Source organism: Schistocerca serialis, chromosome 3 (genome assembly GCF_023864345.2).
Source record: "Schistocerca serialis cubense isolate TAMUIC-IGC-003099 chromosome 3, iqSchSeri2.2, whole genome shotgun sequence".
NCBI classification, from domain to species: Eukaryota; Metazoa; Arthropoda; class Insecta; order Orthoptera; family Acrididae; genus Schistocerca; species Schistocerca serialis.
In genome coordinates this window covers 918456140-918476868 of record NC_064640.1, presented here as the reverse complement: position 1 = coordinate 918476868, position 20729 = coordinate 918456140, and the positions used below count along the sequence as shown (strand labels likewise).

General features: G+C 45.1%; 1 protein-coding gene across 2 annotated transcripts in view; it reads left to right on the top strand.

The window, feature by feature from the left end:
• Positions 1–678: 678 nt before the first annotated feature.
• Positions 679–20729, top strand: part of LOC126471177 (protein sickie-like) — a 749505-nt gene continuing 729454 nt past the window's right edge. Inside the window, exons 1-2 of one of the 2 annotated variants that reach the window (XM_050099285.1) lie at positions 714–745; positions 3725–3741. The gene's annotated coding sequence lies outside the window, so the exon portion shown is untranslated. Of the gene's footprint in view, positions 746–3724; positions 3742–20729 lie in introns of both variants that reach the window. The other variant, XM_050099283.1, reaches the window with a different exon arrangement.

Genomic DNA, 20729 nt, shown 5'->3' with positions numbered 1-20729 from the left:
ACCTTTTCACATGAATGACCTGAGTACAAGTGAACGGTCCGACAATGCATTGCCCTTTTGTACCTCGTGTTCGCGATACTACAGCTATCTGTGTATGTGCATATAGCTGTCCCATGCCTTTTGCCACCTCAGTGTAGTATTGAGAAACAGGGGTAATAAAAAGTGTAAGTTGGGATTTGTCAGGAGCGGACCAGGATGGGATTGAGCCCCTTAGCCCTCCCCCTGAATATGCTGCTGGATAACATTTTAGGCCTTAGGGCACGAAATAGAGGGGCGAACAGCAGAACTAAAAGAGGCCTGGATCGAGAACATAGTAGAGGCGAAAACCCACGTCGAGGTAAATGTCGAGGAGGAAGAAGGATGGTTCAGATGCAGGAGGACGAAGATACGGCGAATCGGAATTAAAAGGAGATGGCAGAGTCGCGAGCAGTGAGAGGCTCGATACATCGTAGGAGCAGTGCCCTGCACGCGCCGGTTCCCAGGGAGGGGTCGGCGCATACCTGTTGGCGGCGCCTGCCCGTCCTGTGGGTCAAGGGCGAGGAGGAAGGCAACCGGCCAGCGTCTCGGCGCCGCAGCGGCAGCGGCCACCGCTGGTGACGTCACGGCGTGACGTCAGGGCGCGACCACGTGGTGGCGGCGGGGCCCGCGGCCCGGCCGCGACAGTAACGGGCGAGCCGCCACCAGCAGCGGAGCACCTCAGCCACGGGGGACTGGCCGCCGCGCCGTGCTGCGCCTCGCCGCACAGGTACGCTCCTCGCGCTCTGCCAGTGGCGAGCCGGCGCAAGCGTCAGCTGACAGTCGGAGAGCGCCGGAAGGCACTCCTGTCTCCGCGCAGTGCGCCACAACATACGGTTACGCCCACCGCCGTTACAGGACGCTATTGTTGCACTGTCTGACAGCTCGCAGAACAGCGCCGCGGATTATAGGGAATATCTGTTTAACTTCGAAGATTTCACTATTTTATTCCCATATTTGCAGTCTAATAACAATCAAAAAATTGTGTTTATAAGATGGCTGAAGAGCACGTTGTTTACAAGCAATGTGTGTTTCTGCTGTTGAAAACGTCAGAAAACAAGACAGGTGTGGTCTTCTGAAGACACAGCGTTGCTGAACGTATTGTAAATCAAAATTTGATTGTTGCATTAAAGTAAGATCGAATAAACTGTAACTAGTTAATATTTTGAGTTTTCGTTAATATTGTATGTCATAACAAGTTTCGAACTATTTCGCCTTATCTTCATGCAGTAGTTCTTTTTTGATTCTGCCTTGCCGAATAGCAAACTGCACAGTTTCAGTACGTAACCATTTGTCTAAGTCTCGTCAATTTGTTATACATCCCAGTGCTGTTGTCTATCAGTTGTTGAGTTCGAAACTGACAGTATTTTTCTGGAACCTTAAGGCAGACAATTGAACTAGTGTGGCTGTCTTTAAATTTGGGCCGAAGAAAGAAATAGATCGAGGAGGCGTTTAAAGTAGCTTCTTCACCCATTGTGAACTCTGAAGAGATAAAATCATTTGAGTTAAGTCTTAAAATTTTCACTGGACATACTCCACCAACAGTAAAACTTCGTTCGGCAGCAGCACAGTGCTTCAATAGTTTCCTTCCGCCTTTAAAGCTAACAGCACACGCTACACTTCCTTGGCTATGTCAGTGTTGTCGAAGGGGATCGATCACTCAGCTCACCATGACACTCTGAAATAATCTAGAAAATCTATAGACAACCTGGATACTTACGATTGGACCAGGTTCCAAATAAGCCTAACGAAACCAAGGGAAATGTACAATCTCCGCGCTCCAGAAATTCAGGAAGTTTCTTCCTAGGGGTTGCAGTTCCGTTTGACAGCTTTCAGCACGCTACGCTTTGTCCAGCTTACTGCATCTAATTTTTGTTGTTGTAAGAAGTTGCTTCAGTTTAAGCATTAGAGATGAGATTAGTAATTTCATCTCCATTACACAACCGAATATCACATTTGAGACTGTACGTTAAGTACTATCCCCATTGGAACCTGTGTATTTGATTTTATCATTTTCGTGGAAATGTCGGCCACGGTACATCCGGATGCACTGATGTATAAATTCCACGTCGTTTTCGGAGTTCTGAGGCCAACGACGAAAAGTGAAATCTTGACTATATAAAATTGTTTTTATTAAATTTGCAACATCATCCGAGTCTGTTGTGACCGTCGACAATGTATTCTCTATCAAGTGCTATCACACCATTCACATTATAAAAACAACCGCCTTGTAGTTTATCGTATCTCCAATAATGCCTCCGAATTTTTTATGTGGAAACTCTTGAAACTTCGTAAATAAAACGAACTTTATTAACGTTCTACAAAATGTGTGTGAAATCTTATGGGGCTTAACTGCTAAGGTTATCAATCCCTAAGCTTACACACTACTTAACCTAAATTATCCTAAGGAGAAACACACATTCCCATGCCCAAGGGAGGACTCGAACCTCCGCCGGGACCAGCCGCACAGTCCATGAGTGCAGCGCCTCAGACCGCTCGGCTAATCCCGCGCGATAACGTTCTACATCTACATTCTTCATGCCTACATATTCATTACTCAACTTAGTCACCGTGGCAACAAACACATTTCTCCTAATGGGCGACCATTTCATTGATATCGTCACTGTAGAATGTTTGACTTTGTTGACGGAGCTACATCCTCAGCTCTGCTTGTACTGTTTCACATCTGTCAACGTGAAGTCCTCGAAGGGGTTCTTCATGATTTGGAAATGGATGAAATTCAAGGAATGAGTAGAAGTCAGGACTGTATGGAGGATGATCGATAACAGACAACCCAAGGCGTCGGATTGTTGCAGATGTCGCAGCGCTCGTGTGTGGTCTGCCACAGTCAAGCTGAAGAAGAGGGCGCTCCGTGTGTGGATGAACCCTTCGAATTCGCGCTCTCAATTTTTGAGGATCTCCACTCACCGACATAGTTACGTTACACACCGTCACCTTGCACGATAAAAGTCAGATCCCCCTAGCGGCAGAGGGTTGCCAGTTGCGTCAGCGAAGCGGGAAAGTCGACCGAGTAACCTGCATGGAACAGATGTTGAGAACAGAATAATAAGTTCGGAGGCATCACTTTACAGCACGCCCTCGTACATACTTCAGGCACTTAACTTGCATTCGAGTGGATGGTATTTCAAATCCTCGTCTTTGGTTTCACAAAATCGTTTAAGGCAAATGTCGGAATGGTTCCTTTGAATAGGACGCGGCTGATATTCTTCCGCAATCCGATCTTGTACTCTTGTCAGTAATGATCACTTCGTCGGCGGGACGTTTAACCCAGCTCTTCTTCTTTTCTTCTTTCTGTTGTGACCGTACATACGATGAACTTTATGATGTAGTAAGAGACCTATTATCTACCATGTTCGTTATCGGCATTATTTTAATTTTCATCCTTAGTTCATGTATTAGTTAATTATATGAACATAAAGATACTGCAGGTATTAATGTCGAACGACATAAAGCCAACTGGCATTGATTGGAACGTTGTGTCAACTGGAAATTACCATTATGCAAGACATCAGTTGCTTTGTATATCTAATAAACAGCATGTGAGGGGATTTATCTGTAGTGGTTCTATCTATTTCGTGTTGTGAGTTTAATATAGCATTGTTTTTGTGTACTGTATACCAACAAGAAAATCTGGAGTGTCTCCAGTTTCGAGATGGCTGACATGTGGTAACTTTGATTTTTCTTTCAGAGCCCTATTTCCGGCAGGTAGGTGGTTGGCTGGTTGATTTTGGGGAGGGGGACCAAACAACGAGGTCATCGGTCCCACCCGATGAGGGAAGGATGGGGAAGGAAATCGGCCATACTGTTTCAAAGGAACCATCCCGACATATGCCTGAAGCGAGTTAGGGAAATCACGGAAAAACGGTTTGAATCGTCGTCCTCCGGAGTGCGAGTCCATCATGTTAACAACTGCGCCACCTCGCTCGGTCCGGTAGGTAGATGCCTTCTGTAAATAGTTATCATTTAAGAGGGGTAGTCATGATGGTTTAATTATCACCTCGGGAAGCTAATGTGCAGTTACGGTGTACGTGGGTCTTCCGTTGTGTGCTGTGGTTAGTAATAGCATGATGCATGATGGTAAGTGGCTGACTGAATTTGTATTCGATATGGACAGTGGGGAGGAAAGTAGATATTGGTGACAGTTACCCATAGCGTAGCCTGAGGCCGAAGTTGACAGATGCCGAAGCCAACAACTCCCAGCACGATTATCCACCGTGTTTACTCCCCATCATGCATGGTACAGTTACGAACTACAGTATGCAACGGGAATACACAGATACGCCATAACTACACTTTTGCCTTTCGAGAAAATCAAGCTGCGACTGTCAAATCATGTGACGGTGTTGGCCCATCATTCATGATTCAGTGCGACACATTTTCTCTAAGGTGGATGGCTTGCCAGTGACCTTGGTTGTAGACGTCTTGATTCTGATTTTTCAGGAAATGTTACACCTCAAAAACCACCTCGTCTTTCTGGAAAAACCTGCCATGCAATGGTTTCCTCATCAGAGGAAAAACGAAGAATACGAGGCATTGGGGGGGGGGGGGGGGGGAGGGCAGGAACAATTTGATACCTCAAAGAAGCAGTAAGTGTGACTGTGCCCTTTGCAGAATGAACTCCGGCGTTGTCGTGCAGGAGAAACACCCCCTTGGACGCTTCGTCTTAACTACCTCCTGTAACATCGTTAGGAGATTCCACTAGTATGCATAATCTGTTGGCACCACACCATGGCACTCCCAAAAAACTCTCATCTCCACCTTGCCCGACGATGGTTCGGTCCTCGCCTTTTTTGCCGGTGATGAATTCACATGTTCCCACTGATTGCTTTGCTCCTTCCTCTTGCGGTCTTAGTAATACAACCAGCACTCGTCCATTATGGTAGGCGGCCAAAGAAATCATCTGGATTGGGCTGACACAGCTGCAATGGTATAATTTATACTTTTCCTGCTTAAATATCATGTATGCCACGTAAAGTTTTCACAATAGACATTTTTCCACTTTGAAGACGGTCCATGGTCGAAACCGGTGGTGAATAAATGTATTCTGAGACAGCACAGTGTGTATGACGCACTTCTCCCAGTATTTTGTCAGTGGCTTATTTCTGTGTGGCTATGAGAACTCGATGATTTACGCAAACGTCTGTCAATGATTAAGTGTGTCTGCGAGCGCGAGTTGAAGCTGTATGACAAGTTTAATGAACAGACGGCTTAATTGACACACTACAGTTGATAATCTTGTACCTCTGAATCTAAAAATTTGCTGACCAATGTTTATGTAGTGCCTCGTATCATTTTTGCAGAAGAAATCCGATTCCCAGATATTAATAATCGTTTTCGATACATTATGTATACAGACAGAGGACGTCAAGTTACTGGAATCCACTGGCAGGGGGTTGGGACTTTCCATGTGTAATCGTATAGAAGTTGGCTTCACTTATACTGTCGGATCAGTTACTGATGTGTGTGCTTCTCCCACCCTGTGATCGCTGTCTCCCTTAGAAATGTTGATTTTTAGTGTCCTGTGACCGCTTACAGTCTCTACTCCTCATCTCCCTTAGAAAAGTTGACTTTCAGTGTGAAGGTGATCGTTTACAGCCACTACAGCTAGACACTTTGTTGCGAGTGATGTTACAGACACTCCGCAAAAGGGCGCTACTATGAAAACTACCTATCCTGCATTATTACCAGAAACTGATCATTTGTAAACAACATATGTTTTACAGAGAGCTTCGTGCTTTTTCTCTACCGATTCATTCTTTCATTGGGAACATTTTTTTCTGTAGCTTTTTTCTCCACCTTTCTGTTTTAGGTTGTTCCGGTGTAAAGATACACATTGTCTACTTGCTAAAATCAAGTGAAATTAACAACAAACAGGGGATTATTGAATGAAAACAACTGATTATTTAAGTTGTTGATATTATTATTTGCTGGTACTTGAATACGGGTTTTGTATGCACGTCTCTTAACGCATGCCTCAAGTGCCACCGAGCGACGTGGCGCAGTGGTTAGCACACTGGACTCGCATTCGGGAGGACGACGGTTCAATCCCGTCTCCGGCCATCCTGATTAAATCGTTTCAGGGAAATGCCGGGATGGTTCCTTTGAAAGGGCACGGCCGATTTCCTTCCAAATCCTTCCCTAACCCGAGCTTGCGCTCCGTCTCTAATGACCTCGTTGTCGACGGGACGTTAAACACTAACCACCACCACCACCACCACCACCACCTCAAGTGGCAAAGCTAAGCTGGTCCCTGCCTTACACACTAAGCTGCACGTCATCGGCATGAAAAATGTGAAAATCAGCTAAAAGTAGTATCGACCCGATGGTCAGTTCGAACACCACAGTGATTTACTAGGTATGGTCCTGTTGGGGTGGTGTGACGTTGCTTTTCTCCGGCTTTTCAACTGACTCACCAACCCAGTTGCAAATGGATCTACAGTTTTACAGGGACTCCGAACCACGGAGCAATTTGGCATTTCTCACGCTCTTACAATTATTTATTTATATGAAAAATGCTAAGCTGCTCCACGTTTCGGAATCAACGGTAAATTAATTACAGGCTCTCTCCCCACACCCACACCCACTCCCGATAACTGGCTTAATAAGTCAGTTCGAGGGAATACTACCTCCACTAAGAGCAAACCTTGTAACTCTATATGGTATACAAACCTACCTTCGGGTTGATAATAAGCTGTACTTAATTTTCGTGTTTCGTGCCGCTTTGTATGCAATGCTAGGACGGGCTTAGCTTTGGCACTGCTGGCATGTGTCCAACAGACGTGCAGTCGTATAACAGAAGCCGTGCATCGAACCCGGATTCTGCCGACTGCAGTACCACCGTCTTACTACTGCGTCACATCTGGGTGATCGATCCTGTCGCCTCTATAGACGATGCAGGCGAACTGCTGCAATCCATCTGGCTCTCCAAATTCCCAGATCTAGTGACGCAACGAAGGCGAGCTCTCTGCTGCACTTCGGGTGCTCTGTTTCTGTTTGCACTGTTCTTAACGCTAGAAGACGTTGACAGCGCACAAGATTAGGCTGAATACTGAGGCCATTTCTGTCGTTCATCTATACTGAATTCACAGCAGACTGACCTTCCGTAACTGACGGTGGCATACCTCATACTTAATTTGTCACCAACGAGAGCAGGTGCAACGTTAATGGTTTCTTCCAGCATATTCTACTGTTACATTTGTTCTCCGCAAACCGTCGCACGGCTGCACAGTGTACCAGATTCATTCTCCAATATTTGTCTTATATTCCAGAATGTTACGCAGGCAGGAACAGCATCTATATCTGTGTGCTTAAGTCATAATTTCTCTAGTAACATGTTTCGTAATAGTGATGGAATTTTGAGAGTCCAGAGCCTTCGCGTCGCGATGCACAACTTTTTTTTTTTTTTCAACGCCACCCACTGGAGTTTGAGAAGCATTTTTTGACCCTTCTGGCTCGAGTAAGCAAATCCGCGACGAAATAAATAATTATTCTTTTAATCTTTCGTCTTATTTCAATTTGTTAAGGGGTGTAGATCAGCGAATAGTACTCTCTGGGATCGGTCGAACGAGAAGCTTTCATGCGATCTTCTTTGTGAGTGAATTAACCCCTCTGATAAATCTTAGTATTTATATTCCCCAAGTTTGTTTGATCGATCTGTACAGTTACTCATTAATGATTAACGGTCGTGACTATGTCCACTGTCTGATACAAGACAGTGTAGTCGTGTGATATCATAACTTTTCTTTTGGTTACTTATACTACATCATTCATTTCTTTGTGGACAGTTGTCAGTATTTAAACAAGACGTCGATACTCGGCAAGTCTCCACGAATTTCGTAATATTCTTCTACTGACATCAAGTGTCGTGTCTGCGAACAGCCTCAGCGACAGATGTTAACTGTCATGTCGGTAATATACAAAGTTTGCGGAGGGTAACGGCATTGTTGCTTTACGCAGAGGTACGTCGGACACAGTTTTTGCTTTTGACGATGGTAAGCTTTCGGATGTCGGATGTTATTAATACTATAAGAGCGTTTGGTATAGATAACTTGAACCTAGAGCTATATGGCACTCAACATAACCTAGATAAGATCTTCTATCTCTTATGTTTACCGTACACTGCATATCTACAGCGTCTGGAGTACTAAGTCCACTTGCTTCTCACCCTTCCGTGAAAGTTTAGTACCAGCGTGACAGTCACAAAATCTGGAATTTCCCTTAACGAAATAAAGGCATCGTTGTACGACCATTCGATCTCCTAACTGTTAATGGTGGCTTACTAACTTTACTTTACTTTACTTTTTCGTTTCCGGAAACCAGGTCACAGTCTTTCAGGCCAGCATTTCTTGTCCAGCCATAAATCGTCGGGGTTTTACCTATAAGGGCAGTTTGGCGAGGCGAGCAGGTGCTCCATATCCTGCACAACGCTACAGTCACACTTATCATCCGTGGTTACAAGACCCCACCTAATCATATTTGTCTTCACTGGGGCCACCCCTGTCATTTGATTCAGTATCCTCCATGTCTTCCAGTTTGTGCTGAAGCCTCTGGGCACTTCCTGTGCAAGTGGGTAATCAGCTGGTGGTTCTTCTGTTATCGTGGCTAAGAACCTTTTACGGGATTTCAATCGCTGGGGTTTACACTCACCGCCAAAAAGGGGATGCCGATCGTCCATAGTTTGTCTGAACCTCTCTGTGATGTTCTCCGAGAGTTGGAATTCGCAAACCCGGCAGCTATATATATTTACGGCCGGGAAGTAGGTTTCATGCATCCCGTTGTTAATCGACATGTTTCATTAAGACTTATGTCGACTTTCTTTGCATGGGTTCATCTGGACCATACTGGGTAGGCATATTCGGCTGTAGAGAAGCATAAGGCTTGTACGGTGGCTGAAGAAAACGGAGCCGGTACTTCTTCAGAAATAGCTTTCCAGTTGTCCACACGAGGCCGTCTGATCCTGTTTCATTCGTTCCAGCAGGGAGATATCCTCCACGATACCAGAGACAAAACGAGAAGCAGCCGTTTTACTGTTCTTTAACCAACTGACCTCTCAGTCACATACGTGGATCACAATTGCGTGTGTGTGTCTGAATGTTACTTCAAGTTGTGTCGACAACTTCTAATGGGAAAAGAGTTACTGTAAGACTACGAACTAATTGACGATATTACTAGGTTGTCAATGACAGGGGACAGGAAGGGGGGAGAGAAGAGCGGAAAGAGTGGCAAGAATAACGACAAGTGAATCGAGACAGGTTGTGAAAGACGCAGAAGTAGAAATGAAAGGAGATGAAGAATTGAGGATGAAGGAAGACAGAGAGTACCTAATGCGTTTGAAAAACAGTTATTGAAGCACCTAGGGAGGGAAGATTTCACATGGGAATGAAGCTACAAGCTCTTCTGAAACGTAGCAGACGCAAGAATCATACATAGATTATTATCTTGTTTGTTGCACTGATGGACGGTTTAAGTAGAGAACGACAAAATTCTAGAGTTGCATATAAGTGTAGAAAGAACAATAGCACTGTTGCAAGCCAAATATATGACGTACTAGCTTTACAAATCATAACCGTTAAATCTAATTTCTTTCGCTTTTGTACTACATCTGTACATGGTTTCAACTCAGGAAAGATTGCAGAGCGATGTTGGTGGCCACACAATTAACGTTAAGCTTCGAACCTCCACATCATTTCACTAAATATCCATGGTAGGATGTACACCACATTCCTGCAAGAAACATTACATCTGTTATTGGAAGAAATACCTTTAGGAACAAGGAACAGAATGTGGTATCAACACGATGGGTGTCCTGCACATTTTCCGCTGACGGCTAGAAATGAGTTGCAGAGACAATTCCCAAATCGTTAGATTAGACGCGGAGGAGATGTGTCGTGGCCGGCTCGTTCGCCAGACTTGTCGCCTCTGGATTTTTTCTTGTGGGGATTCGTAAAAGACATTGTTTGTAAAGACGTTCCAACTACACCTGAAGAAATGCGAGAGAGAATTGTCAGAACATGTGCTTCGGTAAGTGCCGATGTGATAAGCAATACCACTCAATCCATGATAAGATTGCAGCACTTCATTGATACCAATGGTCATCACTTCCAACACCTTCTGTAAATGGACGTTCATACCACCTTTTTGACCTTCGTTGACCTTCATAGACCTTACTGTTACACATCATTGGATTCGTCTCGATACCCGCTATTAGAAAATAAGTACCAAACTATAGCATCCCATTTAAAAATACTTCAAGAGACGTACAGCCTCCGTGGTATTCAGCGGCTAATTTCGTAACTGAATGTGCAGGAGCACACCATATAATAATCTTCACGAAGTTTGAGCGAATTTCCGCTAGCGATGAAGCGTCCAAATGAGATTAGTTTATGACTTCACGGTACAACAGTTCACCAATTTGTTCAAAGACACACAACACGACTACTTTGAAAAGCCGTGTAAATGAAACTGATCCTCATATCTGTTTCCATTTTAAACGAGGTTATTATGCAACATCTACCACCACAACAAAAACGTTGTCCCATTATCTCATTTTTAGCCCTCATGTGCCACGCAAACGTTTTTTGATCCCTTGGACAACTGAATTCATTCGCTTTAATCGTAATCTCATACTCTCGTGGATTTATTATTTCCTAGAGGAGCCTGTTAATCCGAACTGACAGTGTGAACAGTTTGGCTGTTGCGCAGGAATAAGGCTTCGCGTGATTTGATAGCGAAGTGGCTTCGCGAACAAGGGCTCAGTGTCCTGCTGAGAGCAGATAAAGGAGCCAGTTATGCCGGCTGAGACAGATAACGAACCGTCCCTAGCGAGCCTCTGGCCATGCTTGTTGTTTCCTTTCGCCAATCCCCACGGTGTACGCACTCAGCCACTTCTGTCCCTTTCGCATCGAGTTGACGTACATTTTAGTATTTTCATCCTAGTTCAGGCAGAAATCGGACAACTGTATCCCGTAACTGGTACACCTGGGTCCCAGGGACCCGAGCGAAATTTCTTTTTTCCAGCTCCGTGATGTGTGTGGTAGCACTGACTTCCCTCTCCCTGTACTCTCCTAACAATCAACTGGCTACCAGCCCACAACATTGTTGCAGGCGTTTCTTTGTTAGTTTTGTTTCTATAAAGGTGATCGGGTCCCGTGGACCCAGGTGTACCGTTAGTGAAAGTTTTCTTTTCGTGGCATTATTTCCGGTATCTTGGATTTACGGTGTAGTGCTTCAGAAAAATGAGCGAGGAAGATACTACAGATAATCTGAACGAACCATTGGACAGTGATATTGAAGACATAAGTGGAAGCGACAGTGACTATGAAATTAGTGAACATGAAACTGGAAGTGATGAAAGTGATGATGGAGACAGTAACAACGAACAATCTGGAACTAATTATATCTATGGAAGAAACAGATTCAAGTGGTCAACAACACCCAGCATACGTGGAAGAACCTCTCAAACCAACATCATTGCTCCAATTCACTTTCCTGGCATACGTAATGCAGCTAGACAGGTAACAGAAAAGACCCCTCTAGCATTTTGGGAACTACTTTTCAGCAAAGAAATGATTGCAGAGGTAGTACTCAGAACCAATGAAAAGATTATGTCATTGCCACCTGAGTCAAAAAAGAATTCTTTTTCAAATCTAACAGACAGTACTGAAATAAAAGCTGTCATAGGTCTTTGTTATTTGTGGGGAGCCTTCAAGTCAAACAACGAAGATCTGAATGGTTTATATGCTACAAACGGCACTGGTAGACCAATTTTTAGGGCAACTATGCCCTTGAAACGTTTGCTGTTTTTATTACGTTGCCTTCGTTTTGATGATGCAGCAACCCGTGACGCAAGGAAACTCACAGATAAACTGTACCACATCTCTTGGCTCTTCAATTCATTGATAGAAGCTTGTCAAGAAAACTATTCAGTCGGAGAGTACGTCACTGTTGACGAAATGCTTGTAGGATTCCGTGGTAGATGTCCATTTAGGATGTACATTCCATCCAAGCCACGGAAATACGGTATAAAAATATTTATTCTAGCTGATGCCAAAATGCACTACTGTTTGAATGCAGAGATATATTCGGGAAAATCAGCTGTAGCCATCCCGCGCCGTGTCCTCTTACCAACAGCTGTTGTCATGCGGTTGGTTGAACCAATCAAGGGAAGTAACAGAAATGTGACAGGGGACAACTGGTTCTCAAGTGTGGAGTTGGTCAATGAGTTGTCGAACTGTAATTTGACTTATATTGGCACCATGAGAAAGAACAAGGCTGAGCTACCACCAAGCTTTTCAACAGCAAAGGGCAGAAATGTGTCTTCTTCAATCTACGGATACTCTGGTTCTGTAACAATACTTTCACACGTCCCCAAAAAGAACAAGGTTGTCAACCTGATATCGACAATGCACCATGGAGAATGTATGGTGGAAAATAAGCCTGAAATAATCCATGACTACAATAAAACAAAAGGTGGAGTTGACGCACTTGACGAAAAGACGCATAATTACACGACTTCTAGAAGAACAAGGCGGTGGCCTATGGCAGTCTTCTACACTATGCTAGATATAGCAGGTGTAAATGCTTTTGTTTTGTACCATGGGAAAGAAGATACTGATGATGTGACACGCAGAGAATTCCTCATTGAACTAGGTACACAACTCATAAGTGATTGTATGAAAAGAAGATTGGATTCTCCATTTTTGAGAAAAGATATCCGAAATTCCATTTGTGATATTCTAGGCATGACCCCCTCCAAGGCATCAGGAACATCCCAGGTTCACAGTGAAGCTGGTGCTACTAAATCGAAGAGGAAAAGATGCTCAGTGTGCCCATCTAAAAAAGACAGGAAAGCATCCCGGGCGTGTGCCAGATGTCGAACACCATTATGTTTGGAATGTTCCACTGCTTTATGTCCAAACTGTTTCGGTAGTCTGGATGAATGAAATAACTGAAATGGACTGGTGAAGATGCTGTATAATTGAAACCTAATATTTTGTCATAATTTCTGCTATTTTCAAAGATCACATAGTCATTTAGCTGAGAAATGTACTAAAATTTATCCAAAAGTTGTGCCTGCAGAAATTTTTATATTGATTTTGAACTTTTCTTCTGGCTTACTGTTGTGAAGCATAGTACATTTTGTGTTTAAACGTGAAGTTTCAGTTGTCTATCTTACTATTTGTAACTGATGTGCAGGACTTTCCAAAAGTATATTTTTCACATTTCGTATTTTATGCAGTTTATTGTCCTTTTTTGTAACATCTTTAAGGTATGACCATAAATGAGGAATGTGGTTTTAAAACATTAGTAACAAAACATTAATAAAAGTTTCATATTTAAATTTCATTTAAATGTGTTTTTTTTACCAAAATATACTCAAAACTTGGGTGGGTCCCGAGGACCCAGATGTACCTTATGTGTTACAATTTATAGGTGTACCAGTTACGGGGTATTTTCGTAGCTATGATATTCGCAATTCAAACTGAAATTAAGGCTGCAAATGCTTGTACTTAATTTATCCCTATCGTACGATGATCTGACAGTTAATTCACTTAATGAATGCGTTTCATCATTAAAAATTTATTGCTTTATTTTATTCTTTTATTTGTTGTATTTTTAACCTTATTTAGCTAATTCAATACGAGTGACTCTCCTAATTGTTAGTCAAGAGGCATCTCGGCTCCTTTCTTTCCTCTTACTCCTCATTTTCTCCCCAAACGAGTGCCAGTTCCGGAACTACAAGAATAATTAATATTGCAGTACATCAACATTTCGGAAAATTATAGCCCAAAGATTTACACCACAGCGTTACACAGGATTACTGATGTATCAATTAAATTTGGCTTTTGAATTTCAATATGGGATGAACTCCACACGTGTTGCAGACGCTGTGAAAATTGTGGTGTTTAGTCAAAAAGGGCCGACTTGTTTTCTGGAAAATCTCCTTCCACATGGTTTGTATGCGAGACAAAAATACACTCCTGGAAATGGAAAAAAGAACACATTGACACCGGTGTGTCAGACCCACCATACTTGCTCCGGACACTGCGAGAGGGCTGTACAAGCAATGATCACACGCACGGCACAGCGGACACACCAGGAACCGCGGTGTTGGCCGTCGAATGGCGCTAGCTGCGCAGCATTTGTGCACCGCCGCCGTCAGTGTCAGCCAGTTTGCCGTGGCATACGGAGCTCCATCGCAGTCTTTAACACTGGTAGCATGCCGCGACAGCGTGGACGTGAACCTTATGTGCAGTTGACGGACTTTGAGCGAGGGCGTATAGTGGGCATGCGGGAGGCCGGGTGGACGTACCGCCGAATTGCTCAACACGTGGGGCGTGAGGTCTCCACAGTACATCGATGTTGTCGCCAGTGGTCGGCGGAAGGTGCACGTGCCCGTCGACCTGGGACCGGACCGCAGCGACGCACGGATGCACGCCAAGACCGTAGGATCCTACGCAGTGCCGTTGGGGACCGCACCGCCACTTCCCAGCAAATTAGGGACACTGTTGCTCCTGGGGTATCGGCGAGGACCATTCGCAACCGTCTCCATGAAGCTGGGGTACGGTCCCGCACACCGTTAGGCCGTCTTCCGCTCACGCCCCAACATCGTGCAGCCCGCCTCCAGTGGTGTCGAGACAGGCGTGAATGGAGGGACGAATGGAGACGTGTCGTCTTCAGCGATGAGAGTCGCTTCTGCCTTGGTGCCAATGATGGTCGTATGCGTGTTTGGCGCCGTGCAGGTGAGCGCCACAATCAGGACTGCATACGACCGAGGCACACAGGGCCAACACCCGGCATCATGGTGTGGGGAGCGATCTCCTACACTGGCCGTACACCACTGGTGATCGTCGAGGGGACACTGAATAGTGCACGGTACATCCAAACCGTCATCGAACCCATCGTTCTACCATTCCTAGACCGGCAAGGGAACTTGCTGTTCCAACAGGACAATGCACGTCCGCATGTATCCCGTGCCACCCAACGTGCTCTAGAAGGTGTAAGTCAACTACCCTGGCCAGCAAGATCTCCGGATCTGTCCCCCATTGAGCATGTTTGGGACTGGATGAAGCGTCGTCTCACGCGGTCTGCACGTCCAGCACGAACGCTGGTCCAACTGAGGCGCCAGGTGGAAATGGCATGGCAAGCCGTTCCACAGGACTACATCCAGCATCTCTACGATCGTCTCCATGGGAGAATAGCAGCCTGCATTGCTGCGAAAGGTGGATATACACTGTACTAGTGCCGACATTGTGCATGCTCTGTTGCCTGTGTCTATGTGCCTGTGGTTTTGTCAGTGTGATCATGTGATGTATCTGACCCCAGGAATGTGTCAATAAAGTTTCCCCTTCCTGGGACAATGAATTCCCGGTGTTCTTATTTCAATTTCCAGGAGTGTAGATCAACGGTTGCAGACCAACCGTATGCCAGACATGTTCCAGAGTGACTCAAACGAGTTTTCATTCTGAAAGCAGAAAAAACAATTCGTTGAAATGTTTATTATATTTTCTAGAAATTGTGGTACATGGACAACTTATTGATTGAAACAACATTCTAGATTTCTATATTTTAACACTTTTTTTCAGACACTTCCATTGGAATTTTTGTTGTTCGTTAAGTCTTCGACTATTACAAAGCGCCACGCCTTAAATTTAAAGTTCATAAGAATCTTAGTATATGGATTTCAGAATATGTAAAAGATCAATACACATTTCATTAAATTTCAAGGGTTTTATTTGCGAAAAATCAATTTATGTTAGGTTACTACGAAATAAGTACGTGCAGACACTTCCACGTTACTATCTAATTTCATCAGTCAATTGTTATTTATCATACCACCGTCGCCGGCCGTGGTGGCCGAGCGGTTCTAGGCGCTACACTCTGGAACCGCACTACTGCTACGGTCGCAGGTTCGAATCCTGCCTCTGGCATGGATGTGTGTGATGTCCTTAGGTTAGTTAGGTTTAAGTAGTTCTAAGTTCTAGGGGACTGATGACCTCAGATGTTAAGTCCCATTGTGCTCAGAGCCATTTGAACCATTTTTGAAAGGGGTACCTCATTTATTCAGAAAGTATTTCTACACCGTCTTCAGTATGGTGAAGAACTGAAGAACGCATTTCGTTAGCCATACTATCGGGAGATATGACTAGCGTCGCATAATATATTTTCGGTGAACTTGTGACGTTACATTCTCCATTGTCTTCGTCTGTCTCTGACACGACGGTGAATCCACACATGTGAAAGCTGTTGATGCGCTCTCTGCGAGCACAGAGTACTCCGGCGCAAACGATGAAGCGCCTCCGCAGCGTCGGTTCTCATTAATATGTATAATATGAAGCGTACTCCCCTGGAGTCCCTCTGTATCAAGCGCTCGCTTCCATGCATTGCTGAGTGCGTAACTCGTATCTTTGTTAAAGTGGTTAACACATTCTAATTTCCACGTGGGCCAGAGTTTGTGTCAGGCGCAAAATAAAAAAGAAAAAAAAAAGAATGAAAGAAATATCTCGTGCTTGTTCCTAAGGCTGTGCTCGGCCAGCGCGAATTTTCCCCAGATTACTGCGCATGATGTTTCGCTCGTGTTCGATGCAGTTCGAATATTTTATCCGACTTAGCTACTGATTGTTAAGGAATATCATAAACAACTGGAAGTCTGAGGCCACGACTGCCTTCGCAAGTTGCCACGGCTCTCTGATTTTCGTATGCAGTTGACAAACGACTTTAACCCACTGTCTGCTTATCAAAGTCGAAAGCTTGTAATGTCCAAATTTACCGCTAAAAACTCACCTAAAACGTTTTACACGATAAATGCTTCGAGTAAGACTTTGTTGTTACACGTGCAACATGGTTTTCTCGTCCCACGAAGTACGATAGTCCTAATCCCAGTTCGAGTAGCCTAGGTTACATTTAACGTAATTTCCATATACATTACTTCTGCTCACTGAGAACGCAAAGAGCGGTTCTAGGCGCTTCAGTCTGGAACCGCCGACCACTACGGTCGCAGGTTCGAATCCTGCCTCGGGCATGGATGTGTGTGCTGTCCTTAGGTTAGTTAGATTTAAGCAGTTCTAAGTTCTAGGGGACTGATGACCTAAGATGTTGAGTCCCATAGTGCTCAGAGCCATTTTAACCATTTTGAGAACGCAACGTGCTGACAAATGATCATGTAGTACCTGTCATATATGAGCACACTTTTTTCGTCAGCAATTATCTCGGTCATTGGGAACAGTATAGCAAGGAAAGAAACAAGTAAAGAAAGAAGGACATTGCTAAGGCGTTCTTGCATTCAGGCCTCCGGGGCAGGTAAGCCGAACGCTTCATGCACAGTTGTTTTTAAATCTTAGGCCACGAGACGCCTGGACGAACACAAGGAAAACTGACGTTCTTTCTTGTATGATGAGTGGCAGCAAGACATTCCAGAAGGAGAGCGCTGTCTGTATGACAGGCCAGTGACTCAGCAGTGCTCGGTGCTCTGTGCCGGAACGCATTGTGGGGATGCTTTCCGTGTGACAACGACAGTCGTTTGTTGCCGGGCGGACAGCTCACGTACTCTGCAGAATGCTCGCGAGTGCGTTGAGAAACGACTGCCCTGCAGCGGAATCAGGGGCCAGTTTCACAGCAGCCGCTTAATTAGGATTTCCCCAGTGCTCAATACATTCGAGGAAAGGTCACTATGACTAATCTCCTCTAGTCTTCAATTGCCAGGGCTTAGTGACGCGTTCTCATACTGACGCAGAGCTGATACGGATAGGAGTGAACTCGTATTTTTGTTGATTATATATTTTATAGTACTACCAGTCAGATTTGCATTTATTTACTGCTTAATTTAACATAGCGCAACGCGTTTCGAGCAATTTCTGTTCTTCAGGCGTGTATACGTACATACACATATGACGTTTAATGATTAAATGTCAAATAATGTTGTCAGTATTCTGATGTGTAGCGCCTGTATAAGAAACGACGGGTTGCTTACGCAACTACATAGATCTGAGGATGATCGCGTGAGGTCGAAACTAGTCATACCGTAAAAAATGTATGACTAAGGCGGAAAAATAAAGTATACAATTTTTTAAAGGTATCAGCAAAGTTGCTAATTCTCCCGCGACGAATATGTCAGCTATTGTGAATTATATTTATGGTGTTTTGGTATATATTCAGCTACATCGCCAATGAACTTACAAGCCTGATCTGCTTTTTAACTGACCACGCAAGGATCGTATTGTTGATGCCCATACTTTCGCCTCCCCTAAGTATAATGGAACCTCCCCGCGTTTGACGGGGAGCAGATGCCTGTCCGTTTTGGGGGCACCGAGATTCCGGGCACTGGTCATCACGCCGGGTGGCTTTTGCGCCCGTGGGGGGATCCTTCATTCGGAGGCGGGTAGCTGGCGTCATGAAGCGAGGCTTCGGCAATCTCTACAGTTAGACCGCAATACAACGCAGATTCTTACGACACCAAGAACTTTCCCCACTTGGCCAGGCCATTGTAGGAAAGCAAAACCAAGCGGTTGCAGACCTTACTCCTCTTAGTTCCTGATTTGTACTCGAACAGATGGAGGATCATTTCCATCTACTAAGCCGATGTTCTTTGTCGAGAATAATGAAAACATATTTGGTGAACTCCCTTCCCTTGCTTAATTACGAAGTGGTTACATCATAATTAACACGGTAAATTCTATCCTGTCCTGGGCGTTACTCTCTCGTAAGCATTTTGGTGATGTACCTGTTACCATAATATCCCATAAGAACCTAAATATGATACATGGTTTAATTTTTCACCGGTACCTAACGCTGCAGACGGATGAAGAACTACACGAACACCTGGAGGGACGCGGTATCCACTTCGTACGTCGTGTACGTAGAGGCCCGCCACACAACAAGGTTGGCACTGGTGCATTCATCCTCACTTCTGAGGGGGATTCATTTCCAGAAAAGGTCGAAAACATGGTTTACCGCTGCGATCTGAAGCCGTATTTCTCCACCCTGATGCGGTGCCGTAAATGCTAGCGCTTCGGGCGTATATCTTCCCGGAGTACATACGACGCGATTTGTGGAGACTGGTCTGCCACACCTCACGAAACGTCACCATGTGCAGAAGCACCTGTCTGTGTGTATGTGTGTGTGTGTGGTGGGGGGGGGGGGGGGGTTGACAATTTCGGAAGTGATCATCCTCCCCGATACCTGAAGTGTGCTTGCTACCCTAATCAGTGAACGCAAAGTCCAGGAACTGAAAGCTACAGATCTCGTCTCATATTTTTAAGCTCGGAAAAAATATGATTCAGTCTAAATGATATCAACTTCTGCCCCTACTGTGGCCACGTCATCGGCAGTACCCGGCGTATTCACTCCCTCGGCGCCAACTTCCGTTAGTCGCACAAATAAACTTGGCCACGGGGGCGAAAGGCCTGCGGCATCTTCTTCGGGAACCACTGCCCGTATCTGGCTAGAGAAACAGCATCCCCCTGAGTCGTACACTGGTGACAGGGTTCCGTTTCGAGAATTCTCTCCCTGAAAATCCATAGATCAGCGACCTGACAGCAGCCAATGGCCGATGGAGCCACAGACTGTGTCCCAGGGCTGCCCATTCTTCTTCAGTTCCTACAACCACAGCGGATAAGCTCTCACAGGATTCTCGATGACCAAACGTGTGTGAAACAAAAATGGAAGAAATCTTGATAGAAGGCTACTCTGGAGGCACCAGCAGGCTCCTGGAGCCCCCCCCCCCCCCAGCCCCCCCTCCCCCGTCGGACTCTTCGTTGATGGTGTTCCACCTCCACTGGTGACATACAGCGTTCCTGCGACATGACAGGTCCTCCTTACCCCTCCACACCCAACGCGAACACCATCAGTGTACCGAGCGAGGTGGCGTAGTGGTTAGACACTGGACTCGCATTCGGAAGGACGACGGTTCAATCCCGTGTCCGGCCATCCTGATTTAGGTTTTCCGTGATTTTCCTAAATCACTCCAGGCAAATGCCGGGATGGTTCCTCTGAAAGGGCACGGCCGACTTCCTTCCCCATCCTTCCCTAATCCTATGAGACCGATGACCACGCTGTCTGGTCTCCTTCCCAAACCAACCAACCAACCAACCAACCAACCATCAGTGTTATAGTCCAGTGGAACTGCCACTACTACAACTAATTTCTTCTTGTTCTGCAATCTGCGTTGCTCTCCAAGAAACACGCTTCATTGATGACCATTCTTCAACTCTTGGAGGTTATTATGCCTGTTGTCTGAACCACAGTGGTCTTGAGAGAGCATCTGGAGGGATTTGTACATTGCTTCGCACAGATGTCATCAGTGAGTGGAAGCAATAGCAGTGCGAGTTCAGACGACTCCAGAGATCACCCTTTGTATATTATTTAGCCCCAAGCAGGGCACTACTTATCTTGAGAAGACCACCTTAATCCAATAACTCCTCCCCCACCCTTTCCTCCTACTTGGGGTTTTAAGTGGACACTACCCACAGTGGGGAAGTACCACTCCATCCTTTAGGTGTCTTGTCATTGATCAGGTTCTTTCCAGTGTTTATCTGTCTCCTCTCAATGATGGTACTCCTACTCACTTCAGTGCTACCCATGAGAACATTTCGGATATCGACATTACGATTTCTTCCAATCTCATGGCTTCGCTACAGTGGTCAGCGCACGACGATCTATGTGACAGTGACTGCTTTCTGATGATGCTGCCACTGTCT